Below are 23,570 nucleotides of genomic sequence, written 5' to 3' on the forward strand. Positions count from 1 at the left end.
ACGTCGATCTAAACTCTGAATGACCAGTTCAGAAGAAACGTTTGTAAACATAGAACTTACGTCGAGAGAAATAAAAGTATAGTTATCGTCCATAACAAGATTGCTCAGTTTATTTTTAAGTTCTAAACTATTATTAATATGTGAACGAGGTAGAGTAATACAATTTTTTAATGAATTATACAATATTTTTGAAAGAAAATGTGTTGGACTGTTTATTAGAGATATAATTGAACGAAGTGGAACATTTTCTTTGTGTATTTTTGGAAGTCCATATGCCTTCGCTAATACAGTGTCAGTCAGGGTCAATTGATTGGGATGGTAGTTTTTGTGGAGAAATTCATTTTCATTCAGATATTTTAAAATGCTTGATGTTTCTTTGATTAGTTTTTTAAGCGGATTCTTTTTTATAAGTTCGTATATTGACACGTCAGAAAACATATCCGAAATTTTTTATTGTATTCAGACTTTTTTATGAGTACAGTCACGTTGCCTTTATCGGCTGGAGTGAAAAAAACATCAGGATTACTCTTTAAAAAACTTTTTGTGCTTTGTAATTTTTTAGCAAATGACCTATCTTGGTTTTTAGGAAGATTTTTATTATTTAAATTACTTAACAGGACATCAGAAAATTTTCCCCTTAAATTATTCTTTGAGTTTTCATTAATGTCAAGTATAGATAAAGACGACTCCAGGTTTTTAATAGAATTTACAACATCTTTTTTGCCAATGCTTTCTGTAAAACAGAAATTAGGGCCAAGAGATGCAACTTCCACCAGTTTCCTTCCAGTTTCTTGTGAACTGGTCATTCAGAGTTGAGATCGACGTATTCATTCTATAAGACAGAAATGTAAGATTCCTTTTTCAGATATTATCGACTGTACTAAATTTGTATTTAACAACACTTATTTTTCTCTTGGTGAAAAATTCTATCGAAAATTTATGGTACCCAGTAAGAAACGAAAAATTGAAAAGTATTAAAAAGATTCTATTCTTTTGAATGCCATTTCTGTCCAATACTTTTCTATCCAGTGAGAGCAATATAAATAGTAACGATATCAATCCTCTTGAATACCCAGTAAGAAAGCAAAGATTAAGAAGCATTAAAAAAATTCTATCCTTTTGAATACCATTTCTGCCCTATGCTTCTGAATTCCGCGACAGTAGTATAATAATATAATACTAATATTGTTGACATATAGAATGTTCAATTACTTTTAAATAACTGCACTCATGAATTTATTTGCTATTTTAAAAAGAAATAATTATTAAATTATCAGTTAAGAGGGTTAAAAGTGTTTAAAGGTCTCTGAAATTTTTAGGTTATGATTTATTGTCTAACAGAATAACGGCCCTGACTCGTTTAAATGACGTTAAATTGGTAAACAATAAATTTTTCAGCAAGTTTTTCTTTGAACACAAACACTTTTTACAAAATCTGCCACTGTATGTATCTTATAAATTACAAAAATCCAGAAGATTGCTTGAATGCATGCAGAAACGCGGTTCCAATGAAAAATTGAAAAGTGATATAATGACAGGCTGTAATAATTTCGGATGGGATTGGAAAGCATTCAGAAAAAAATTTTGTCTTTGTTAAAAATTACAAAAAGAATTGAATAGCATTCATTTTTAGACGAAACTTGGTCCTATCATGGTATAGAAAAGTATTGGACAGAAATGGCATTCAAAAGTATTGGATAATTTCTACTACACCATACAGAGTTTGAATTATTTCAATCCTTTTCAATTTTTCGTTTCTTACTGGGTACACCAATGGGTTCACTAATTTCAGCCTTCGTTTCAGTCATTGTCATGGATGATCTGAAAATTGATTGTTTAACAAAATTAAAGGAGGAGCACAATTGTGTTCCCCTTTTTTATTTTAGATATGTTGATGACACAATATTAGCTGTAAAAACCCTGGCGGGTTGGGCTACCGTAAATCTACCCAAGTTATGGTAGATTTAAGGTAGGTTTTGGGTAGACTTAAAAAATTGCTATTATTCAATGAAATATTATAAAATAAATTATTGGGAATAATAAAGTAACATTTGTAGATTAAATTTTTAAATTATATTATGTAAATTAAACAATTATAAATAAATTATTGATATGTAAAAGTGACAAAGTAGTTTCCAGTGAATATAGTGGGTTTTAAATAGCATATTTAGTGAATAATGAAAAGAAAAAATTAGGAAAACTTATTTAATTTAACAAAAGTAATCATTAAAGCATTTATTTATTACATATTTAGGGCAAATTAATGTTTACTTATTGAATAATTAATGTTTAAAGTTGGAGATGTCAGTTCTACCGTGAGATGTATGCGTGTGTGTGTGAAGCAATGATAATATACTACTTGATATATCGCCGCGCATTTCTCACGACAGATGGCGGGACTGACATTCGAACTCCTCTGTTTTATCCACATCAAAACAAGAAATAGGAAAACCAACTTTCTAAGATGAATTTTATTTAAAGCAATTCTAAAAATTGTATATTGAAATTAACCTTTTTTTAATTTAATCAATTTCAATGACAATTATTAGTATATTTAATAAAATATTAAAAATAAAAAAGCAGAAAATAAATAATTATACTAAGAAAGATAAAATATACAATTTTTTCCCATTTTTCTAAAATAAATAGAAAATTTACTTTTTAGACCAATTAAAATGAGATTCTAACTCCTCCTACTTTAAAAAAGCAATGTTTTATTCGTTGGTTCAACATTACAAAAAGGGAGCGAATATTCAATTTTTAAAAAGTTACATTTAGTCTTAACCCATTAAGAAAAAAAGATGTCTGGCCAATAAAAATAAACTCCTCCTATTTTCAAAATGCAATTTTTGATTAGTTAGTTGAGTGAAATTAATATTTGAAAAATAAAACATAAATAATACCAACCCCCAAAAAAATGGATGATTTAGACCAATAAAAATAATAAACAAACTCCTCCCATTTTCAAAATCAATTTTTCTATTTGTTAGTTTAGTTAAACAAAATGGAGAAAAAATTAATATTTAAAAAATAAATCATATATTTCTGTTCTATTGAAGAACTCTTGTTCTTTAAGAAGGAGGAGTATAAATTTTATTTTAGTTGATCTAAAACATCCATTTTTTCTTTTGGGGGTTGGAATTATATGTTTTATTTCTTAAATATTAATTTTTTCTCCATTTTGTTTAGCTCAACCAATAAATTGAAAGAAAGGTTTCTTTAAGAAGGAGGAGTTTAAATTTTATTTTAATTGGTCTAAATTATTCATTTTTCTTTTTGGGGGTTGGAATTAAATGATTTACTTTTTAAATATTAATTTTTCTCCATTTTGTTTAACTGAACCAATAAATAAATATATCTGTAGGAGGAGTTTGATTTTTTTTATTGGCTAATAGCAGTCTCTTTTTTCGTGAGGGGTTGGGACTAAATTTTATATTTTTTAGAGTTTAATGTTTTCTCCATTTTGTTTTATTGACGCAACAAATAGAGAAAAAGGTTTCTTTAAGAAGGAGGAGTTAAAATTCTATTTTAATTGGTCTAGAACATTTATTTTTTTGGGGGGTTGGAATAGTATGTTTTAAATTAAAATATTTAATTTTTTCTCCATTTTGTTTAGCTTAACCAACAATTGAAAAAAAGCTTTGATTAATAAGGAGGAGTTTAAATTTTATTTTACTTGGTCTAGAACATTCATTTTTCCTTTTGGGGGTTGGAATTATATGTTTTATTTCTTAAATAATAAATTTTTCTCCATTTTGTTTAACTGAACCAATGAATAAGAATATAGGAGGAGTTTGATTTTTTTATTGGCTAATAGCATTTTTTTCGTGAGGGGTTGAGACTTATATTTTTTAAAGTTTAATATTTTCTCCATTTTGTTCAATTGAACCCACGAATAAAAAATAGTTTTTATTAAGAGGGAGGAGTTTAAATTTTAATTTAATGGGTCTTAAACATCCATTTTATCTTTTGGGGGTTGGGACTAAATTTTATATTTTTTAAATATTATTTTTTTCTCCATTTTGTTTAACTCAACCAACAAATAGAAAAAAAAGTTTCTTTAAGGAGGAGGAGTTTAAATTTTATTTTAATTGGTCTAAATCAATCATTTTTCCTTTTGGGGGTTGGAATTATATGATTTATTTTTTAAATATTAATTTTTTCTCCATTTTGTTTAACTAAACAAATAAATAGAAAAATTGATTTTGAAAATGGGAGGAGTTTGTTTATTATTTTTATTGGTCTAAATCATCCATTTTTTTGGGGGGTTGGTATTATTTATGTTTTATTTTTCAAATATTAATTTCACTCAACTAACTAATCAAAAATTGCATTTTGAAAATAGGAGGAGTTTATTTTTATTGGCCAGACATCTTTTTTTCTTAATGGGTTAAGACTAAATGTAACTTTTTAAAAATTGAATATTCACTCCCTTTTTGTAATGTTGAACCAACGAATAAAACATTGCTTTTTTAAAGTAGGAGGAGTTAGAATCTCATTTTAATTGGTCTAAAAAGTAAATTTTCTATTTATTTTAGAAAAATGGGAAAAAATTGCATATTTTATCTTTCTTAGTATAATTATTTATTTTCTGCTTTTTTATTTTTTATATTTTATTAAATATACTAATAATTGTCATTGAAATCGATTAAATTAAAAAAAGGTTAATTTCAATATGCAATTTTTAGAATTGCTTTAAATAAAATTCATCTTGGAAAGTTGGTTTTCCTATTTCTTGTTTTGAATGTGGATAAAACAGAGGAGTGTAACGAGCGCGTAAGATTCGCGAGCTCGCCGTTAAAAACAGCACTATCGAGGGAGATGAAAGCGCGGTAAACTTTCGAATAATAAAATATGTATATGATATTAATAAATTAAACTAATTAAATAATATGATTGGCAAACAGTTACGCGTTGGACAATTTGACTAGAAAAAATATATATATATATATATAGATTACAATATGTCTTTTCTCTCTTCGTTTTTTCTTACAAAAACGAAAATCAGAGAAAATAGGGAAAACCAATTTTTATCTCATCTCTCGAATTTGTTATTTTAGGCTAGTTAGAAGGAATGGTATGAAATCGGTGGGTTGCAAATCCCTTTATGACTTTATAGAAATTGAAATCAGACTAGAAGGCAATAAATAGAGTAAAAACCCAAACCCTGCAGTAAAAGTAATAAAACTAAAAATAACATAGCAATGCTCAATCTCGTATCGCCCCTTTTTGCAAACAAAAGCCTAAACATCTGGGTCTCATAAAATTGAACTTAGCCTTTTTTGCTAAAAAGAGTCACGTAAAAACTATAAAATGTCAAAGAAGAGAATTGCAACCTATCCAAGCGATTATTAAATTGAAACTTGATGAGTACTACATCAATTTTAAAATTGAACTTTTGAATTAACATCCTTAATTAATTTAAATCTAATATTTTATCATTGCTTTTCAATATATATAACTCAACATTAGTAAAACAAATTTGACAAATGTAATCCTTTATAAATCATAAACATTTTTGCAACGACGACTATTTTCACATAAGTGTATAGATTAGTCAACTTCATAATTAAATATAATAAACTTTTAGAATTTTTAAGAATGATAATTGAATTAAACGATTGTTGTAAGTACGATGTATGAGTGTTGATAGTGAGATTTCTTAAAAGAAATACAAAAGGTCTTTTACATTTTAATTCAACGAGAGATAGAGATAGCGATAGGGACAAAGATAGAGATAAAGAAACGAAAGCTAATATCCTTATAAATTTAATTAATAGAGACCTATTTTTAATTATTGTAAAATGTTTAAGTTTAATTTCTTTTTCAATATCTCTATTAATAATTATACTTATGATATTGCAAACGATTCCAAAAACATTGAGTCGGCTCGAACCAGGCAAATTTCCAACCTGGATGGCGCGCGCATACCTAGAGCAGGAAAGTAGAAGTACCTGGGCCCGCTTGAGCGGCCAGTTTACTCAGAAGGAATTTGGGACTTGTCGCGAACGGTTGTACGAAGTTGTAATTATATGCTAATTCAGCTTGAAGTAGAGAAAATAAATTGTTTTCTTATGTAAAACCCAAATTACTTGACTTTTTAATTGCTTTTTGCCTTTTTGCTTTTGATTTCTCTATTTTTCTTGAAGTTTCGGTATAAAATTTAAAGATTATTCGATTCGACGTTGGCACCGAATTTCTATTCGAAGAGGATCTCATCGATGGGTTGGGTTTCTATACCCTTAATTGTGAACGAATCCAATTTCTTTAGGAACTTTTAAATATTCCAAAGTTTCGCGCCAATAAATTGAGTTGCGCGTTACAGGAAAATTTTGGTGTCAGAAGTGGGATACTCACAAACCCGCCGGTTTTGAAATAAGTGAAATCCGTGATCGTGAACTTTTGGTGCGTGAGAAAACGTCGGTCGGTCTAAATTAAATAAATTTCAAAAGTTAACTTCAGTGACAAGTGGGAAATAAAAGTTGAAAAGAGACATTTTGCTTCTCAAACCGCCTTTTTAGTAAAGGTGAATTTAGTAACTTAGAACGAAAGGTTACCAAGTGTGCGAGAGCAAGAGAAGAAGACGAGTTCGAGCAGTGGCGGAAAATAATAATAAATTCCAGCAGCAGGCGAAGAAGTAGACGAGTTCGAGCAGTGGCAAAAAAAAAATAAATAAATAAATATAAGTTCCAGCAGTAGGCGAAGAAGAAAACGAGTTCGAGCAGTGGCAAAAAAAAAAATAAAAATAAGTTCCAGCAGCAGGCGAAGAAGAAGACGACATCGAGTGGTAGCAGAAGAAGAAGACGAGGTACGACAGGAGCATTGCCGCGATAACTCCTCAAGGTTTTTGGGCGGTTTTTAGACCTGGAGGCTAGGGTGTTTTTTTTTTATACACCAGTATCGCAGACAGTGGTTTTGAGATCCGCCAGTTATCCCTCTGACCACTGCAGGCAACCTTGGATATCCAGTCAACAACTTGTGTGCGCAAAAGGGAATAATATCCGAAGAGCTGATTCGCGAGTGTAGTGCTGTGAAAAAGAAAATAAATTGTTAAATACAGTTATTTTCTCCCTGAAGGGGATAATTTTAGTGTCAAAGTGCCGATCTTATAATCAGCTGTCTTCAAGACCATCAAAGTAGTAAGTCAATTGTCCAAAAAAAAAAAATAAATTTTGTTAAATTGTTTGCCAATCTTTTAGATAAATTTAAAAAGAAAAGAAATAATAATAAATAATAATTTACCCTTTTTTGAATTATTGAGATTTATTTGCAATAAATAATTGTTTATTTCTCCGCAAAAATCCATTAAAATGAATACTCGTAGTGCTGTCCGTAGAGGAGGAGAAGGCCGTCGAGGCGGCAATTCCGCCAACGCGAATAGGGGTGAAAATTCAAACGCGAATGTTGTAATAGAAAGAGCAAAACGGGGACGAAAACCAACGGGTAGAGTCGCGAATAAAACCGCAATTAACAAACGGGGAAGAGTTCGAAGAGTTAGCTCTCGAACTGTAGGAAGTAATGAAAATTATGTCGAAAATGATAACCAATTTGAACCTGTGGACGAGAGTAATGAAGATATCGATTTTGAATACAGTGAAAATTCAAATTATCACGCGAATAATCTTGTAATTCAGCAGCGAACCCCTATTTTACCGCGTGTTAGTCATACACCGGTGCATGTCGGTAGCAGTATTTCAGGCGCAAGTACGTCAAAGTCGGGATTGTTAACGCTGCCTCTAAAGGATCCTGAGAATCCAATTTCTCTTAAAGAAGCCTTGGGATTTCTTCCGAACAGTTTTGATGGGCAATCGATGCCAGTCGGCCAATTTATAAAGGGTTGCATCTCCGCGCGTAATTTAATGGCATCGAAAGATAGAAACCACTTATTTTTGATGGTCCTCTCGCGAGTTGTCGGGAATGCGTTCGATTCTCTCCAGGACAGGGACATTAATTCTTTAGAAGAATTATTACTGCATTTAAAAAACACTTTTACAGAACATCGGAATTCCAGTCAACTACATTCCGCTCTTGCTACGGTCGCTCAGCTTGAGGAGGAAAGTGTAGTATCATACGGGTCTCGCGTGAGAAGAATATTAGCAAGTTTAGTCGAATTAATAGAGGATCAAAATACAAACGAGGCCGCTCACTACATGGTGCAGTCGGCCCGCACCACGGCCCGCGAAAATTTCATTATGGGATTAAAGCGAGACCTCGTGTGGCGAGTAAGGGTGGGAAGACCTGGATCCTTGGACGATGCCGTGAATCTCGCGAAACAAGCCGAATGGGAAGTCGAACACGAGCAGAAGTTAGACAGACGGGCACCTGAAAGCAAAAGCGATGCTAAAGAAAAATCAGATGAAGGGAGAAATAAAATGAGCGGCAATAATCAAAATCGACATCACCCTTACGATAAAAACGGTCGCATTAGAAAACTCGATGGGCATCGTGGCGGTCAACGTGGTAGAGGGGGAGGGAATCGTAATCAACCTCCGAACTCGGGAAACAGGGATAACTCCGCAACGTCAAATAACAATTGTTATAGATGCGGTGAATCGGGTCACCTAGCGCGAGGATGTGTACGCACAGTTAACGACAATAAAGCTTGTTTCAACTGCAACGAACCTGGCCATGTTGCTCGCGATTGCAATAAAGCACCACAAAAAAAACGCGAGTGCTTTATTTGCAAAAGTCCTGACCATATTGTACACAATTGTCCCTTATTGAATAACGGAAATGCAAATAAAAATAAATTGTCCTGCACTTTCTGTAAAAAGAATGGTCATTTACAGGAGAAATGTTTTCTTCGCTTAAGAAAGGTTTACGAAAATCGGGAACAAAAGAAGGACGATTTAAACGAGGAATAAGCTCACTTGACTGGTGCACAAGCGAGCTTCGGGAAAACACTGCGCCTATCCGACGAACAATATTAGCTTTCGAATCGAGCGGGAAAGTACCGACACCCCACATTAATTTAAAAAGTAACAATCTAAAAAACGGAAGCGCTAATTTCATTATCGATACGGGAGCTGAACTAAATTTGATTAAACATAGACTGGTAGATAAAATAACAGCGATTAACTCAAGGGTTAAGTATGATTTATTTGGCATCACAACCGAAGGAGTTCAAACCCTTGGCGAGGTTCGCATCCCAATAAATGGCGTCAATTGTTTTTTTCAGGTAGTTCCAAACAACTTTCCCATTAGCGGCCATGGAATGGTTGGCATGCCGTTTCTCGGTAACTCTGTAATAAACCTACAAACAAACAAAGTTTATCATCAATCAGGCACTTTTAATTTCTCCACCCCACTTAAGAGAACTACCTTAATATTAAAAGCAAGGACGAAACAAGTAGTTTCCTTACCGGTGACGAACGTCGACTTATCAGAGGGATATTTGCCCTTGATACCAGCTGGCCCTGAAGTTTTTCTGGGACAGTCTTTGGTAACTGTAGAGAACGGGAAAGCCCTTACTTATTGTGTTAATACCGGCACCAGGGACGTCGAACTTTCAATTCTACCAATTAGTCTAGAAGAAATAGAAAATATTAGTTTCACTCCAAAACCCGATATAAACAATAAGCAAGATGAAAAGGTTAGGTGTGAGGGAGAGAAAGATTCAGTAGATCGATATAAAAAACTAATAAATGAACTTTACTTAGATAATTTGAACGAGGAAGAAAAAGAGAGCCTTTTAAAATCAATAGTAAAATTTCCCTATCAATTTTTTTTAAAGGGGGATAAACTCGGTTGTACTAACGTCTTACAGCATAAAATTAACACTTCCGATGATATTCCGGTTAACAAAGGAAATTATAGGTATCCCCAGATCCACAAAGAGGTTATTGAAACGGAAACAAATAATTTAAAGGGTTATGACGCGATTTCCCCTTCAAAATCTTCTTATAATTCACCAGTCTGGGTTGTTCCCAAAAAGCCTGATTCACAGGGCAATAAAAGGTGGAGAATGGTGATCGACTACCGCGGACTTAATGAAAAAACTACCGGGGACGCTTATCCCTTGCTAAATATAACTGATATTCTCGATCAATTGGGAGGAGCTAAATATTTTAGTGTGCTCGATCTCGCGTCCGGTTTCCACCAAATTGAAATTGACCCGGCGGATAGACACAAAACAGCCTTTTCCACCCTATACGGGTTATACGAATTTAATCGTATGCCTTTTGGGTTAAAAACTGCCCCCGCAACGTTTCAAAGATTAATGGATCGGGTTCTATCGGGTCTCCAAGGCGTAGAAATGTTTGTTTACATGGACGACATTGTTATTTATTCTAAATCTATCCAAGAGCACAGCGAGAAACTAGAAAAATTACTAGGCCGTTTAAAAACTGCGCGTCTCACTCTACAACCGGATAAATGTAGATTTTTGTGCAAAGAAATCGGATATCTCGGTCACATTATTTCAGCAGAGGGAGTGAAACCCGATCCCAAAAAATTGGACGCCGTCAAAAATTTCCCACAACCAAAGAATCGCAAAAATATTAAACAATTTTTAGGCCTAGCAAATTACTACAGGAGATTTATCCCGAAATTTGCCCAAATCGCGAAGCCCTTAACATTGCTTTTAAAGAAAGACGCGCCTTTTAAATGGACTCAAAATACGGATAGTTCTTTTGAGACCCTAAAATCAATTCTTTGCTCTCAACCAATTTTACAGTATCCGGACTTCTCTAAACCTTTTGTTATTACTACCGACGCATCCGACTATGCCCTTGGTGCTATCCTTAGTCAAGGAGAAGTTGGTAAGGATTTACCTATCGCGTATGCCTCTCGAACACTCAACAAAGCCGAATTGAACTACAACACTACGGAAAAAGAGCTTCTTGCCATAATTTTCGCGGTAAAAATTTTCAGGCCATATATATTTGGCCAAAAATTCACATTAGTAACCGACCATCGCTCCTTAGTTTGGCTTGATCAATTAAAAGACCCCACGGTTAGTTCGAGACTAGCGCGCTGGAAAATAAAATTGCTCGAATGCGATTATAAGATAATATACAAACCGGGTAGGGTAAATTCGAACGCAGATGCCCTCTCGCGCAATCCCGTAACTTCTAAGACTGACGATAAGTGTGACAAGAGTAATTTAGACACAAAACTTGACTCAATAGATGAAAATGGACAGATTGTTTATAGCGAGTTTCCTATAGAAAAAGCATGTATCAGCACGTATATTGCCAATCACCAGGGCAAAAATCGAGTTGACGAGACGAACGATACAGTACTTCGCGAGAAAAGGGGGAAACAGGTAGCAAAATCTAATTTTGATCGTCACGGGACTCTTCAGGATTGTGGGATGATAGAAGGAACAGATGCATATGTTTCAAAAGAGCGCGAATCGTTTTGTTTAATAACAGCAGTGGTCGGTTCACTCAAAGGCCTAGAGGAATTTTCGACCACTAGCTGCGACAAAACTGATTCGCGAAACTCGCCCCACTCTAATGAACGAGGCTCTGGTGTCGATGAAAATGAATTCCAGTGTGATTTGGAAAAAGAGGAAGTACCCGGTGGACCAATTGTTTGGTCACGCGGGGATTCTTTGAGAGAATCCGTAGTACAGTGTGATAAAGAACCCGGTCTATCAATTGTTTGGTCTCGCGGGGATAATGTTGAAAGGCTACCTGTTGAACGAGTTTGCAAGAGAACTCGTATTTCCCCTGAAACTCCATGTGAATACAATGACGAGACAGACGACGATATTTTAAATGAAAACGAAAAGGTAAAATTGATAGGGATGTGGGGAAACTGTTTATCGATGTTAAAAAAGGGGCGGGACACTGACAAAAACGAAATTTCAGATGATGATGGACAACCTGCAAAAAGAATCAAATTAAACGAAAGTAAATCACAGAAAAGGGAACCGTACTTCACAATAATAGCGAGAAAGGAAATTCGGTACTTACTCCTTTGTTCCAACTAAGTAAAGACAAGTTATGGATGCGTGACGATAACATTGTAAATTTCGTTTCATGCGACGGCATTCTTACCACTCCTTTAGGTCGAGAATTAATAGAGAACTCCGTCATCACCTCCTCGTGTCTGAAAGACCCAGAAGCAATTATAGGTTATGTAACATCGAACAATCAAGGCGGACGATTAGTATTTAACTTATACATCAAAGAAAAATTCGATTCTGCAGTCTACGCGAAAAATATTGAAATTGCCGTTAACACATTGAAAGAGGCACTTAATTTGTCGAAATTAACAAGTTTCAGTATATCTCGTACTGGAAATGGTTTCGACAAATTATCGTGGTCAACGATCGAACAAATTTTTCGTGCTCACTTCGGTAAAGGTAACTATCAAATCACGGTTTGTACAGGGGAAATAGAAATTCCGGAAATTGAAAAAAGAAGCGAAATACTTAAAGAATGTCACGATTCAACTACCGGTGGCCATAAAGGCGAGACTAAAACTTTAGAGCGGATAAGAGAGCGATTTTATTGGAAAAATATGAGGGACGAGGTTAGAAAATACGTAAAAACATGCGAAATATGTCAGAAAAGAAAATTAACACGCGTAAAAACCAAGATGCCAATGAAAATAACCGATACACCTATCAGAGCGTTTGAAAAGGTTCAAATTGACATAGTTGGGCCCTTACCTACAACAGAATCCGGGAACGCGTATATGTTGACTTGGCAGGATAACCTGAGTAAATACTCAGGCGCTGTCCCACTCTCGAAGATAGATTCCTCTCACCTCGCTGTAGCATTAGTCGAAGGATTGATCTGTATATTCGGTTGTCCGGAAACAATCCATACAGACCAAGGTTCTCAATTCATGAGCAACATCATGGACAATATCGCAAAATTATTCAAGATCCGCAAAATTCGTTCGACCGCTTATCACCCGCAATCCCTCGGTTCCCTGGAAAGAAGCCATCATACGTTAGTAGAATACTTACGTTCGTACGCCGAGCGTTCCGATTGGGACCGATGGTTGCCATATGCAATATTTTCTTTTAACACCCAAGTCCATGAATCCACGGGTTTAACACCCCACGAAATCGTGTTCGGAAGGAAAGCTCGTTTTCCATCTGAATTTGCCGATGAAAAGGTCCCTTTAACGTACATTCAATTAGTAGACGAACTCCTGAACAGAATAATTGAAACAGAGTCCCTTGCGACAGCCCGCCTTGAAGCGGCAAAGGTGCGCTGTAAAAAGTATTACGACAGAAAAATTAATGAACGCGTATTCGAAGTAGGACAATATGTTTATGTTCTTGTAGAAATTAGGCATGACAAATTCGATGATCATTATTCAGGTCCCTTTAAAATCACACGCGTAATAGATAACCTTAATGTCGAAGTACAAATTACACCAAAACAAACGAAAATCATTCACGTAAATAGAATTAAACATGCATTTTTAAGATACGTCTAAAGTTTGCTGTAGAAAAATATATGCATGCATATGTATATAAAAGAGAGCAAAATTTAGAACGTTCAAAACAAAATTTACAAGCAAGTGAGGTTATGAACATGTTCAAAAAAAAGGGAATTACAGCACACGGAAATATATATATATATTTTATGTACATACCTTTCTTTTCAAGAGAAATAAAAATCCGATTTCTCAATCCACTATTACCTCATCTTATCGTGTTTTAAATAATAACAAAATCTCTAAATTTTTACTTTGTTATTGTGTTCTCCAGTATATTTTTGTCGAACAGCTGTCAACCGTAATCAACCACGAAACACATGCAACATAGATTTGAAGTACTGTGCCCTTTCGCTTAAGGAGCACCCACAACGACGCTTAAATAAATGGTTGCCACATTCTCTTTTTCAAAAACATAAGACAATCATTTGCGAATAAAGCCTTGAACTAGAATTAATTATTATTATTAACATTACTATTATTTAATTTTGAAAAAGACACATCCGAAGATGTGCCTTTTTATTAAGGGGAGAAGTGTAACGAGCGCGTAAGATTCGCGAGCTCGCCGTTAAAAACAGCACTATCGAGGGAGATGAAAGCGCGGTAAACTTTCGAATAATAAAATATGTATATGATATTAATAAATTAAACTAATTAAATAATATGATTGGCAAACAGTTACGCGTTGGACAATTTGACTAGAAAAAATATATATATATATATATAGATTACAATATGTCTTTTCTCTCTTCGTTTTTTCTTACAAAAACGAAAATCAGAGAAAATAGGGAAAACCAATTTTTATCTCATCTCTCGAATTTGTTATTTTAGGCTAGTTAGAAGGAATGGTATGAAATCGGTGGGTTGCAAATCCCTTTATGACTTTATAGAAATTGAAATCAGACTAGAAGGCAATAAATAGAGTAAAAACCCAAACCCTGCAGTAAAAGTAATAAAACTAAAAATAACATAGCAATGCTCAATCTCGTATCGCCCCTTTTTGCAAACAAAAGCCTAAACATCTGGGTCTCATAAAATTGAACTTAGCCTTTTTTGCTAAAAAGAGTCACGTAAAAACTATAAATGTCAAAGAAGAGAATTGCAACCTATCCAAGCGATTATTAAATTGAAACTTGATGAGTACTACATCAATTTTAAAATTGAACTTTTGAATTAACATCCTTAATTAATTTAAATCTAATATTTTATCATTGCTTTTCAATATATATAACTCAACATTAGTAAAACAAATTTGACAAATGTAATCCTTTATAAATCATAAACATTTTTGCAACGACGACTATTTTCACATAAGTGTATAGATTAGTCAACTTCATAATTAAATATAATAAACTTTTAGAATTTTTAAGAATGATAATTGAATTAAACGATTGTTGTAAGTACGATGTATGAGTGTTGATAGTGAGATTTCTTAAAAGAAATACAAAAGGTCTTTTACATTTTAATTCAACGAGAGATAGAGATAGCGATAGGGACAAAGATAGAGATAAAGAAACGAAAGCTAATATCCTTATAAATTTAATTAATAGAGACCTATTTTTAATTATTGTAAAATGTTTAAGTTTAATTTCTTTTTCAATATCTCTATTAATAATTATACTTATGATATTGCAAACGATTCCAAAAACATTGAGTCGGCTCGAACCAGGCAAATTTCCAACCTGGATGGCGCGCGCATACCTAGAGCAGGAAAGTAGAAGTACCTGGGCCCGCTTGAGCGGCCAGTTTACTCAGAAGGAATTTGGGACTTGTCGCGAACGGTTGTACGAAGTTGTAATTATATGCTAATTCAGCTTGAAGTAGAGAAAATAAATTGTTTTCTTATGTAAAACCCAAATTACTTGACTTTTTAATTGCTTTTTGCCTTTTTGCTTTTGATTTCTCTATTTTTCTTGAAGTTTCGGTATAAAATTTAAAGATTATTCGATTCGACGTTGGCACCGAATTTCTATTCGAAGAGGATCTCATCGATGGGTTGGGTTTCTATACCCTTAATTGTGAACGAATCCAATTTCTTTAGGAACTTTTAAATATTCCAAAGTTTCGCGCCAATAAATTGAGTTGCGCGTTACAGGAAAATGTCAGTCCCGCCATCTGTCGTGAGAAATGCGCAGCGATATATCAAGTAGTATATTACCCAGTAAACGAAAACTAATTGAAATGAATTAAAAAGAATTCACAAAGAGCTTTCGTGAATCCCGCTTTGTGACAAATACGAATTGGAGCCATGATGCAATTTTCCTGAATTCGTGAAACTGTATTGAACTTCCGAACCTTCTATCCGTACCAATTTACTGGACAAGTTTTGAGCCTTTAATTTTTTTCAATTCGTTAGCACGAATTCAATGCATTCCTTGGCCATTTCTTTCGAATGCGAATTCGTTTGGACAAATTGGTACATATTGAATTAAATTCAATTGAATATACAAAGAGCTTGAGTGAATCCCGCTTTGTGACAAATACGAATTGGAGCCTACCAAAAATGTTAATTCGTTTCAATTCATTTGAATTAGTTTTTTTTACTGGGTATCATTGCTTCACACACACACGCATACATCTCACGGTAGAACTGACATCTCCAACTTTAAACATTAATTATTCAATAAGTAAACATTAATTTGCCCTAAATATGTAATAAATAAATGCTTTAATGATTACTTTTGTTAAATCAAATAAGTTTTCCTAATTTTTTCTTTTCATTATTCACTAAATATGCTATTTAAAACCCACTATATTCACTGGAAACTACTTTGTCACTTTTACATATCAATAATTTATTTATAATTGTTTAATTTACATAATATAATTTAAAAATTTAATCTACAAATGTTACTTTATTATTCCCAATAATTTATTTTATAATATTTCATTGAATAATAGCAATTTTTTAAGTCTACCCAAAACCTACCTTAAATCTACCATAACTTGGGTAGATTTACGGTAGCCCAACCCGCCAGGGAAAAGAACATGTCAACTTAGTCATCAATACTTTTAATGCCTACAATTAAAAATTACAATTTACAATTGAGAAAGAAAAGGATAACTCAATTAATCTTCTTGATTTAAAACTTACTAGAAAAAACAACAAAATTGTCACAAATTGGTATCAATAGCCGACTTCATCGGATAGACTCATTAATTATTTTTCAGATCATCCGATCCAACAAAAAAAGAATATTGTATACAATCTGGTTGATAGAGCGATTTCATTGTCCAACAAAGAGTTTCATTTTGATAACTTAAAGAAGATAAGATCCATCTTAAAAAATAATAACTATACTTTGGATTTTATTTATAAACATATAAAAATTCGTACAAACCATATAAAATTTTCTCAGGTTAATAATAATAATAACAATAATCGAAATAAAATTAGTATTTACAGTCAAATCCCGAAGGTTTGTTTACCGTTCAATGAAAAATGTTTCTTTAAGTTGTCAAATATTCTCAAAGAGTTTAATTTTACTGCGATTCCACTTATTAATAAAAACTCCAATTCTATATTTAGACTTGGTAAAGATGCATCTAAAAAATGGGACAGAACAAATGTTGTATACAAGTTTGACTGTAAAGATTGTCCTGCAACATATATAGGTGAAACAAAACGGTCATTGTTAACTCGCATAAATCCTTTCTTAAAAAAGACATGGAGTGGAAAGGTCGAATGTATCGAAAAGTATCGAAGTAAAGAATGGGCAATGAGAATGTAAAATCTTAATAGAAGGGTGTTTTTAAAATTGTTTGTACATGTGATGGTGGCGCTGCAGTCGTATGTTATTTAAAAAGAGCGCGAATATATAAATTTTATTTTTGTTAAGAGAAAGTACTTCTAATAAATCTTATTTTGCATTGTCAAAAAAACGTCAACATTTCAAATATAAATAAGCAAATTATTAACTGAAAAAATTTGAATATTATTATTAATGAAATAATGGACTTGGACAATGGACATATAAAAACTAGCACCGTAGACGGCCGCTTGCGGCCGTCGGAGGAGCTAGTGAACATAAAAAAGTAAATGATAACTCTGTAGTTTACCGCCATCGAATTAATTGTAATCATGACTTCGATTGGGAAAATGCCAAAATTTTGGACAATGAACCAAATTTTATAAAACGACGAATATCTGAAATAATCCATATAAAACAAATCATTCCACTATTAATAGAAAGGAAGATATTTTCACTCTAAACAGAACCTTTTTTCCTCTTCTCAGACGTTTAGACTCTTGTCTATAATGACACAACAAGAACACAACTTGCTCCCTCTATGATAAAACTGTGTTTACATTCAGTTCATTGACTTTTTCTTCATATTGTTTCTTTTGACTTTCTCGAAATAGCAAATTTTAATTTTTTTTCAGTTGACACTGAACTAGTGTGCTGAAATGTCTTCCTTTCACATGAAGAAATTTTTCATTTTTAATTTTGATATATGTGGAAATTGTTATAAAAAAATATTTTTTCTCAATGAAATCTTTTTTATATTGACGAGTTAGAACGCGATTTTTATGTTTTAACGAATCTGGTAGGATATTCTTTAAACATATTTTCAGTATAGTGTATAGTGTTGTTTTAAACCTTTATTAATATTGAAGTGTTTTTCTGTTTAAATAAATTTAGCCTGATGAGATTGGCAAACCTTAGCCAACGAAACGTCGCAATTTTGACGATACATTGAATTTTTCAATTCTTCACCTTCCCATGATCATTTATTTTACTACTAACAATTAATATTATTAATTAATTTTATTAATTAATATTATTAATTAATATTAATAATTTATAATAATAAATTAATTAAATTTTTAATTAATAACAAATTAAAATGAAAAGTTTTAAAATATTGGAAAGAATAAGAACAAATTTATCTCTAGCAAATAATCAGTCGAGCTGTCTAGTTATTAGACATATTGCAGTGTCATCGACACGACAAACTTAGAACTATAATTTCTAGGAGTACTTTAAAGTAACATTAAAAAAACTAGACAGAAGTTATGTCTAGCCAATATCAAATTCAACTTGAATCTTTGATGAAGAGCGTTGGTCAGTAACTTTATAGTTATTTACCAGTCCGCCTAGAATCAGCGTCCGTGACAAAAACTGTCCAGTAACTTGAACAATTGAGTGGCTCCATGACAAATTTCTACTAGTATGGAAAAATGTGAAATTTATCCTTTTAATTGAAAAAAATGTTGAAAGAAATGCAAATAAATTCATGTTTTTTAAAAAATAAGTGCATGGGGATATCACAAATCGTTTCAAATAAAAATTATACCATGTTGCCGGAAATATATTAAAAAATTTTAGAAAATAGTAAAAAAAATATGATCTGTTACCTTTTTTAAATAACAAAGAAAGAAGAGCGGCAACGTCACTTTTACTTGCAATATGAAACTTGTAAAGATAGAAACTATGATATTTTTATTATTTTATGGTTATAAATGTAATGAAATTGAAAGTAAAATAGAAAAAGGTTTTTAAAAAAATTTTCTTCTCAACAATAAATTACATGCACTGACATTTTTCTGCATTAATGAAGAATATTTTTATTCTACAATCAACTAATCATAAAACAATAACATTCGTGCTATTGAGATGGTTGTGAAGTTGTCAGATTTCAACACGTACGGCAGTTATAACATAGTATTAGTTTATATACGAATATAAAATTTTTCTAGTGTGTGTGACAGTAACAAAAAAAAAGTTTTTTTCTGAAGTATGAATATATCCCATATGAAACATCTCATTTTGAGGTTTATATTTTTGTCAGGGAAAGTCGTGCACGTTCATCCTCAACCTATAATCACAGTGATTTCATTTCGTCCTAAAATAACAATAGAGATGAGAAAAATATTTGAAAATTCCATTGTAGGACAAAAGAAATTTCTGTGACTTGCATTATAGATTAAAAAGTAGTTCGGAAATTTGAAAATTATGTCAGATGGAATTTCCGACAAATAAATTTTATGTTAAATGGTTATATTCGAATAAATGAAAATTATGACAAATAAAATTTTTATAAATTAAAATTTCTGAAATATGAATATACTTAATACTTATATCATGTGAAAATTCGAGTAAATAAAAATTATGAGAAATAAAATTTCGATAAATGAAAATTTCTTGAATATGACATTATACATGACAAATAGCTCTGTATGCATGCCAAGGCATGCATAGTTAATGTCATGGTAACACATGAGAGTAAATCAGTCAGAAAATTTAAATTTAATGTTTTTTCTCTCTTACTCTCATGCAGGCAGTAGAGCTGTGCGAGCGCCTTAATCTTTAGATTTGTTAAACTATTCTAAAAGTAAAACTGCTAAAAAGTACTCTACTTTTATTAAAACAATAATTATAATTAGTATTTATCAATGCTGATCATAAATATTATTATGTTTACAGTACATAATATAATAAAATTGAATGTTTTATTTTTGTCCTCTTTTTTGAAGCCTTTTTTGTAAATTTCGTCTAATGGTTGATACATTAGCGCATTAAGTGGCTGTGCTTTAGAAGCCTTTGGAAAGTGAATTTTATCCTATCTCATAGAAATTTCAAAACTACTAAGTGAAAAGGTTATAAAACTGAAGACCTAAGGGGGAATGTAGAAAGTAAATCCTAAATCCGACGACCTTTGATAGTAAAAAACACTATTTAATAAGAATAAGTAACGATTCAGTGTGGATTTGTCAAAGGCTCGTGAATATTTACAAGCCTGACATATTCAATGCTTTGTACATAGTGCATCATGATACATTATGTATAATGCAGTCAAATGGTATACGCAAATATTGTACCTGCGTCTCTATTGCTAAATTAAAGGCTTCGCAATCATTAAACCATGAAATTACATCTCATGTACTAATTAACTATTATTTACAAAATTATATATATAATATTGTTCATAATATACCAGATATTATAGAATTTTAATTACATTAAGGTACTACTACACTTTAGAATTAAAAAAAATTTTATTTTTTTTATTGTATTTTTATACTCTTTATGACTTCAGAAAACACCTCCTAAAGTATTTATAACCAATTGTATAAAGTAAAAGTAAATTTTTCAAAAAATATTCAATTAATGTAAAAAGTCATTGACAAATTAAGTAAGGGGATGGTGGGGTCCAGCTTTTTGTTACGACCACTAGAAACATTGGTGCTAATGTATGTAACAGTGTCTGAAATAAAAAAAATGGTGGGGTTTCAATTTGCAAAAGAATTTTAGGTAATTTATGGATGACCTCTAACGATACAAAAAAGGTTTAAACGCGTTTTTCTCAAAATAACGTTTTCTCAAATTGCGGACAGTTTATCTCTGAATCTACTGAACCGATTTTAATAAATGATAACTCGTTTTGTTTGTTAGCATGTCATGTTCTGTGTGACAATTTACCAGAAAATGGTCAAAAAATTTAAAAATAACATTTTTGCAGACTAGAAAAATACTGAAAAACATAGTGTATTTTTAAACAAATTATTGAAACATCTGCTATTTTTTATTTTAGTCGATTTTTCATTATTGGTGGTAGATTTCTATGCAAGACACCTTCCTTTTTAAAAAGCAATTTGGATTTTTTGTTTCCGATTTGTCAATCTTGAGATAAACTGCCCACATAGAACAATAGTATGAGGTAAGGTTATGTTGAGTACTAATCGTAAGGCTCATAAGGTTACACGATATTGCTGTGGTAGACCTAACGTGAACTAAAAACTTCCGCCATGGAGGTAAGGTTATATGTTAGGGTGTGGTAAGTATATATGATAAGGCTATGGTAACCTTACACGTTAAGGTTGAGATAACCTTACACGTTAAGGTTGAGGTAACCTTACACGTTAAGGTTGAGGTAACGTTACACGTTAAGGTTGAGGTAACGTTACACGTTAAGGTTGAGTTAAGGTTATATGTCAAGGTTGAGGTAAGGTAATTATTAAGTTGTAAGGTTGAGGTAAGGATAAGGTAAGGTTGTGATAAGTTTACCAGTTATGGAAAATATTGATAAAATAATTAATAATATAATAAATAAATATTAAATTAGAAAGTTAAGTTTGTTGCTCTTCTCTATTTTGGAAACCTGACATGAAGCAGAAAATTTTGAAAACAAATTTGGGGGGACTGGGATTCGAACCCGGGATCGACGCGCATAAACCAATCATTCTAACTAACTGAGCTAAGTACAGAACTGTCAGAAGGAAAATCAATTTTGCCTTTAAGGTGAAGCAAGAATATGATTAACTCCTTAAAGGCAAAATTAATTTTCTTGCTACCAGTTCTCCACTTAGCTCAGTTAGTTAGAATGATTGGTTTATGCGCGTCGATCCCGGGTTCGAATCCCAGTCCCCCCAAATTTGTTTTCAAAATTTTCTGCTTCATGTCAGGTTTCCAAAATAGAGAAGAGCAACAAACTTAACTTTCTAATTTAATATTTATTTATTATATTATTAATTATTTTGTCAATATTTTCCATAACTGGTAAACTTATCACAACCTTACCTTAACCTTACAACTTATTAATTACCTTACCTCAACCTTGGCATATAACTTTAACTCAACCTTAACGTGTAAGGTTACCTCAACCTTAACGTGTAAGGTTACATCAACCTTAACGTATAAGGTTATCTCAACCTTAACGTGTAAGGTTACAATAGCCTTATCATATATACTTACCACACCCTAACAAGTAACCTTACCTCCATGGCAGAAGTTTTTAGTTCACCTTAGGTCTACCACAGCAATATCGTGTAACCTTATGAGCCTTACGATTAGTATTCAACATAACCTTACCTCATACTATTGTGCTATGTGGGTGTCCGCAATTGGACAACTAACTTTTTGGAGTTTCGATCTGAATGCTGTCTGCAGATTATGATATTAAATAAAAATTAAAAACAAACCATTATTTTTATTCTCCAAATATGTACTAATATAGGCAAAAAAGTTTTTTTAAATATTTATAATAAAAGACCTAAGAAAAAAATGTTTTAAATTTGGTCTTTTAAGAGCCTTCTAAAGCGTAGTAGTACCTTAATGCTGATACTATTCAGTTTACATTCTAATAATACTATATTCATTCTCTAATTGCCAGAATAAACAATTATAATTCGTAATAGAAAACTTATTATTTTATATTCTACAATAATAATTTTATAGAATTTATTACAAAAATATTATTAATTAATATGCAATTTATCCTACCAAAAAAAAGCATGAAGGCATCACTGATCTCTATATACCTCTGGATTGGAAATGCTATGAGGAGAACTTTTACCACGGCGGCCATCTTTCATTGTAGTAAAATTACAAAATTATGGTGCGAAAGCCTTGTATTTTAAGTAAAAATAATAATGATGATAATAATAATTATCAATTTTAACATTTTATATTCTACACATGAGTTGTTTATTCATACATCTACTTACAATAAAAAAGAAATTTACTTTGTAATATGAAACAAGGCTTTCGCGCCATAATTTTGTACTTTTACTACAATGGAAGATGGCCGCCGTGGTAAAAGCAGCTCACAGCATTTCCAATCCAGATATATAGAGATCAGTGGAAGGCATGGGCAAGATCGAATATCGAAAATATCGAAGAGAACTCGCAGCGCGATTAGGAAAAAAGCATTGGAGAAAGGCATACTCATAAGCAAAGTGGAGACGCATGCATATCCCCTAATCGCCAAGTCGTCGAATGATCAAATAGTCGAATGCCAAGTAATCGAATGGACAAAACGTCGAATGCTAAAAACATCGAATCGACATTTAGTCGAATGCTTAAAACATCGAATTGTCAATACGTCGAATGTTTAAAACGTCGAATTATCAATTCGTCGAATGTTAAAAATATCGAATCGTCAATATGACGAATGTTCAAAACGTCGAATTATCAATTCGTCGAATGTTAAAAACATCGAATTGTCAATACGTCGAATGTTCAAAACGTCGAATGATAAAAACGTCGAATGCTAAAAACATCGAATCGTCATGTAGTCGAATGCTAGAAATATCGAATCTTCAGTTAATCGAATGCTAAAAACATCGAATTCTCAATTCGTCGAATGTTCAAAACGTCGAATGTTTAAAACGTCGAATGTTAAAAACGTCGAATGTTCAAAACGTCGAATGCTCAAAACGTCGA

At 32.2% G+C, this 23,570-nt stretch overlaps 1 protein-coding gene and 1 long non-coding RNA gene across 2 annotated transcripts in view; one reads left to right on the forward strand and one right to left on the reverse strand.

The window, feature by feature from the left end:
• Window positions 1–23,570, forward strand: part of LOC122502358 — a 152,157-nt gene that overhangs the window by 8,813 nt on the left and 119,774 nt on the right. The window lies entirely within an intron of this gene.
• On the reverse strand, window positions 11,699–13,729 carry LOC122502361. Its single transcript, XR_006301630.1, has 4 exons — window positions 13,564–13,729; window positions 12,623–13,175; window positions 11,922–12,057; window positions 11,699–11,831 (listed from the first exon to the last, which is right to left on the reverse strand). It is a non-coding gene; the product is annotated as an uncharacterized LOC122502361 (long non-coding RNA).

This window comes from Leptopilina heterotoma, unplaced genomic scaffold (assembly GCF_015476425.1).
Source record: "Leptopilina heterotoma isolate Lh14 unplaced genomic scaffold, ASM1547642v1 Lhet_228, whole genome shotgun sequence".
NCBI lineage: Eukaryota > Metazoa > Arthropoda > Insecta > Hymenoptera > Figitidae > Leptopilina > Leptopilina heterotoma.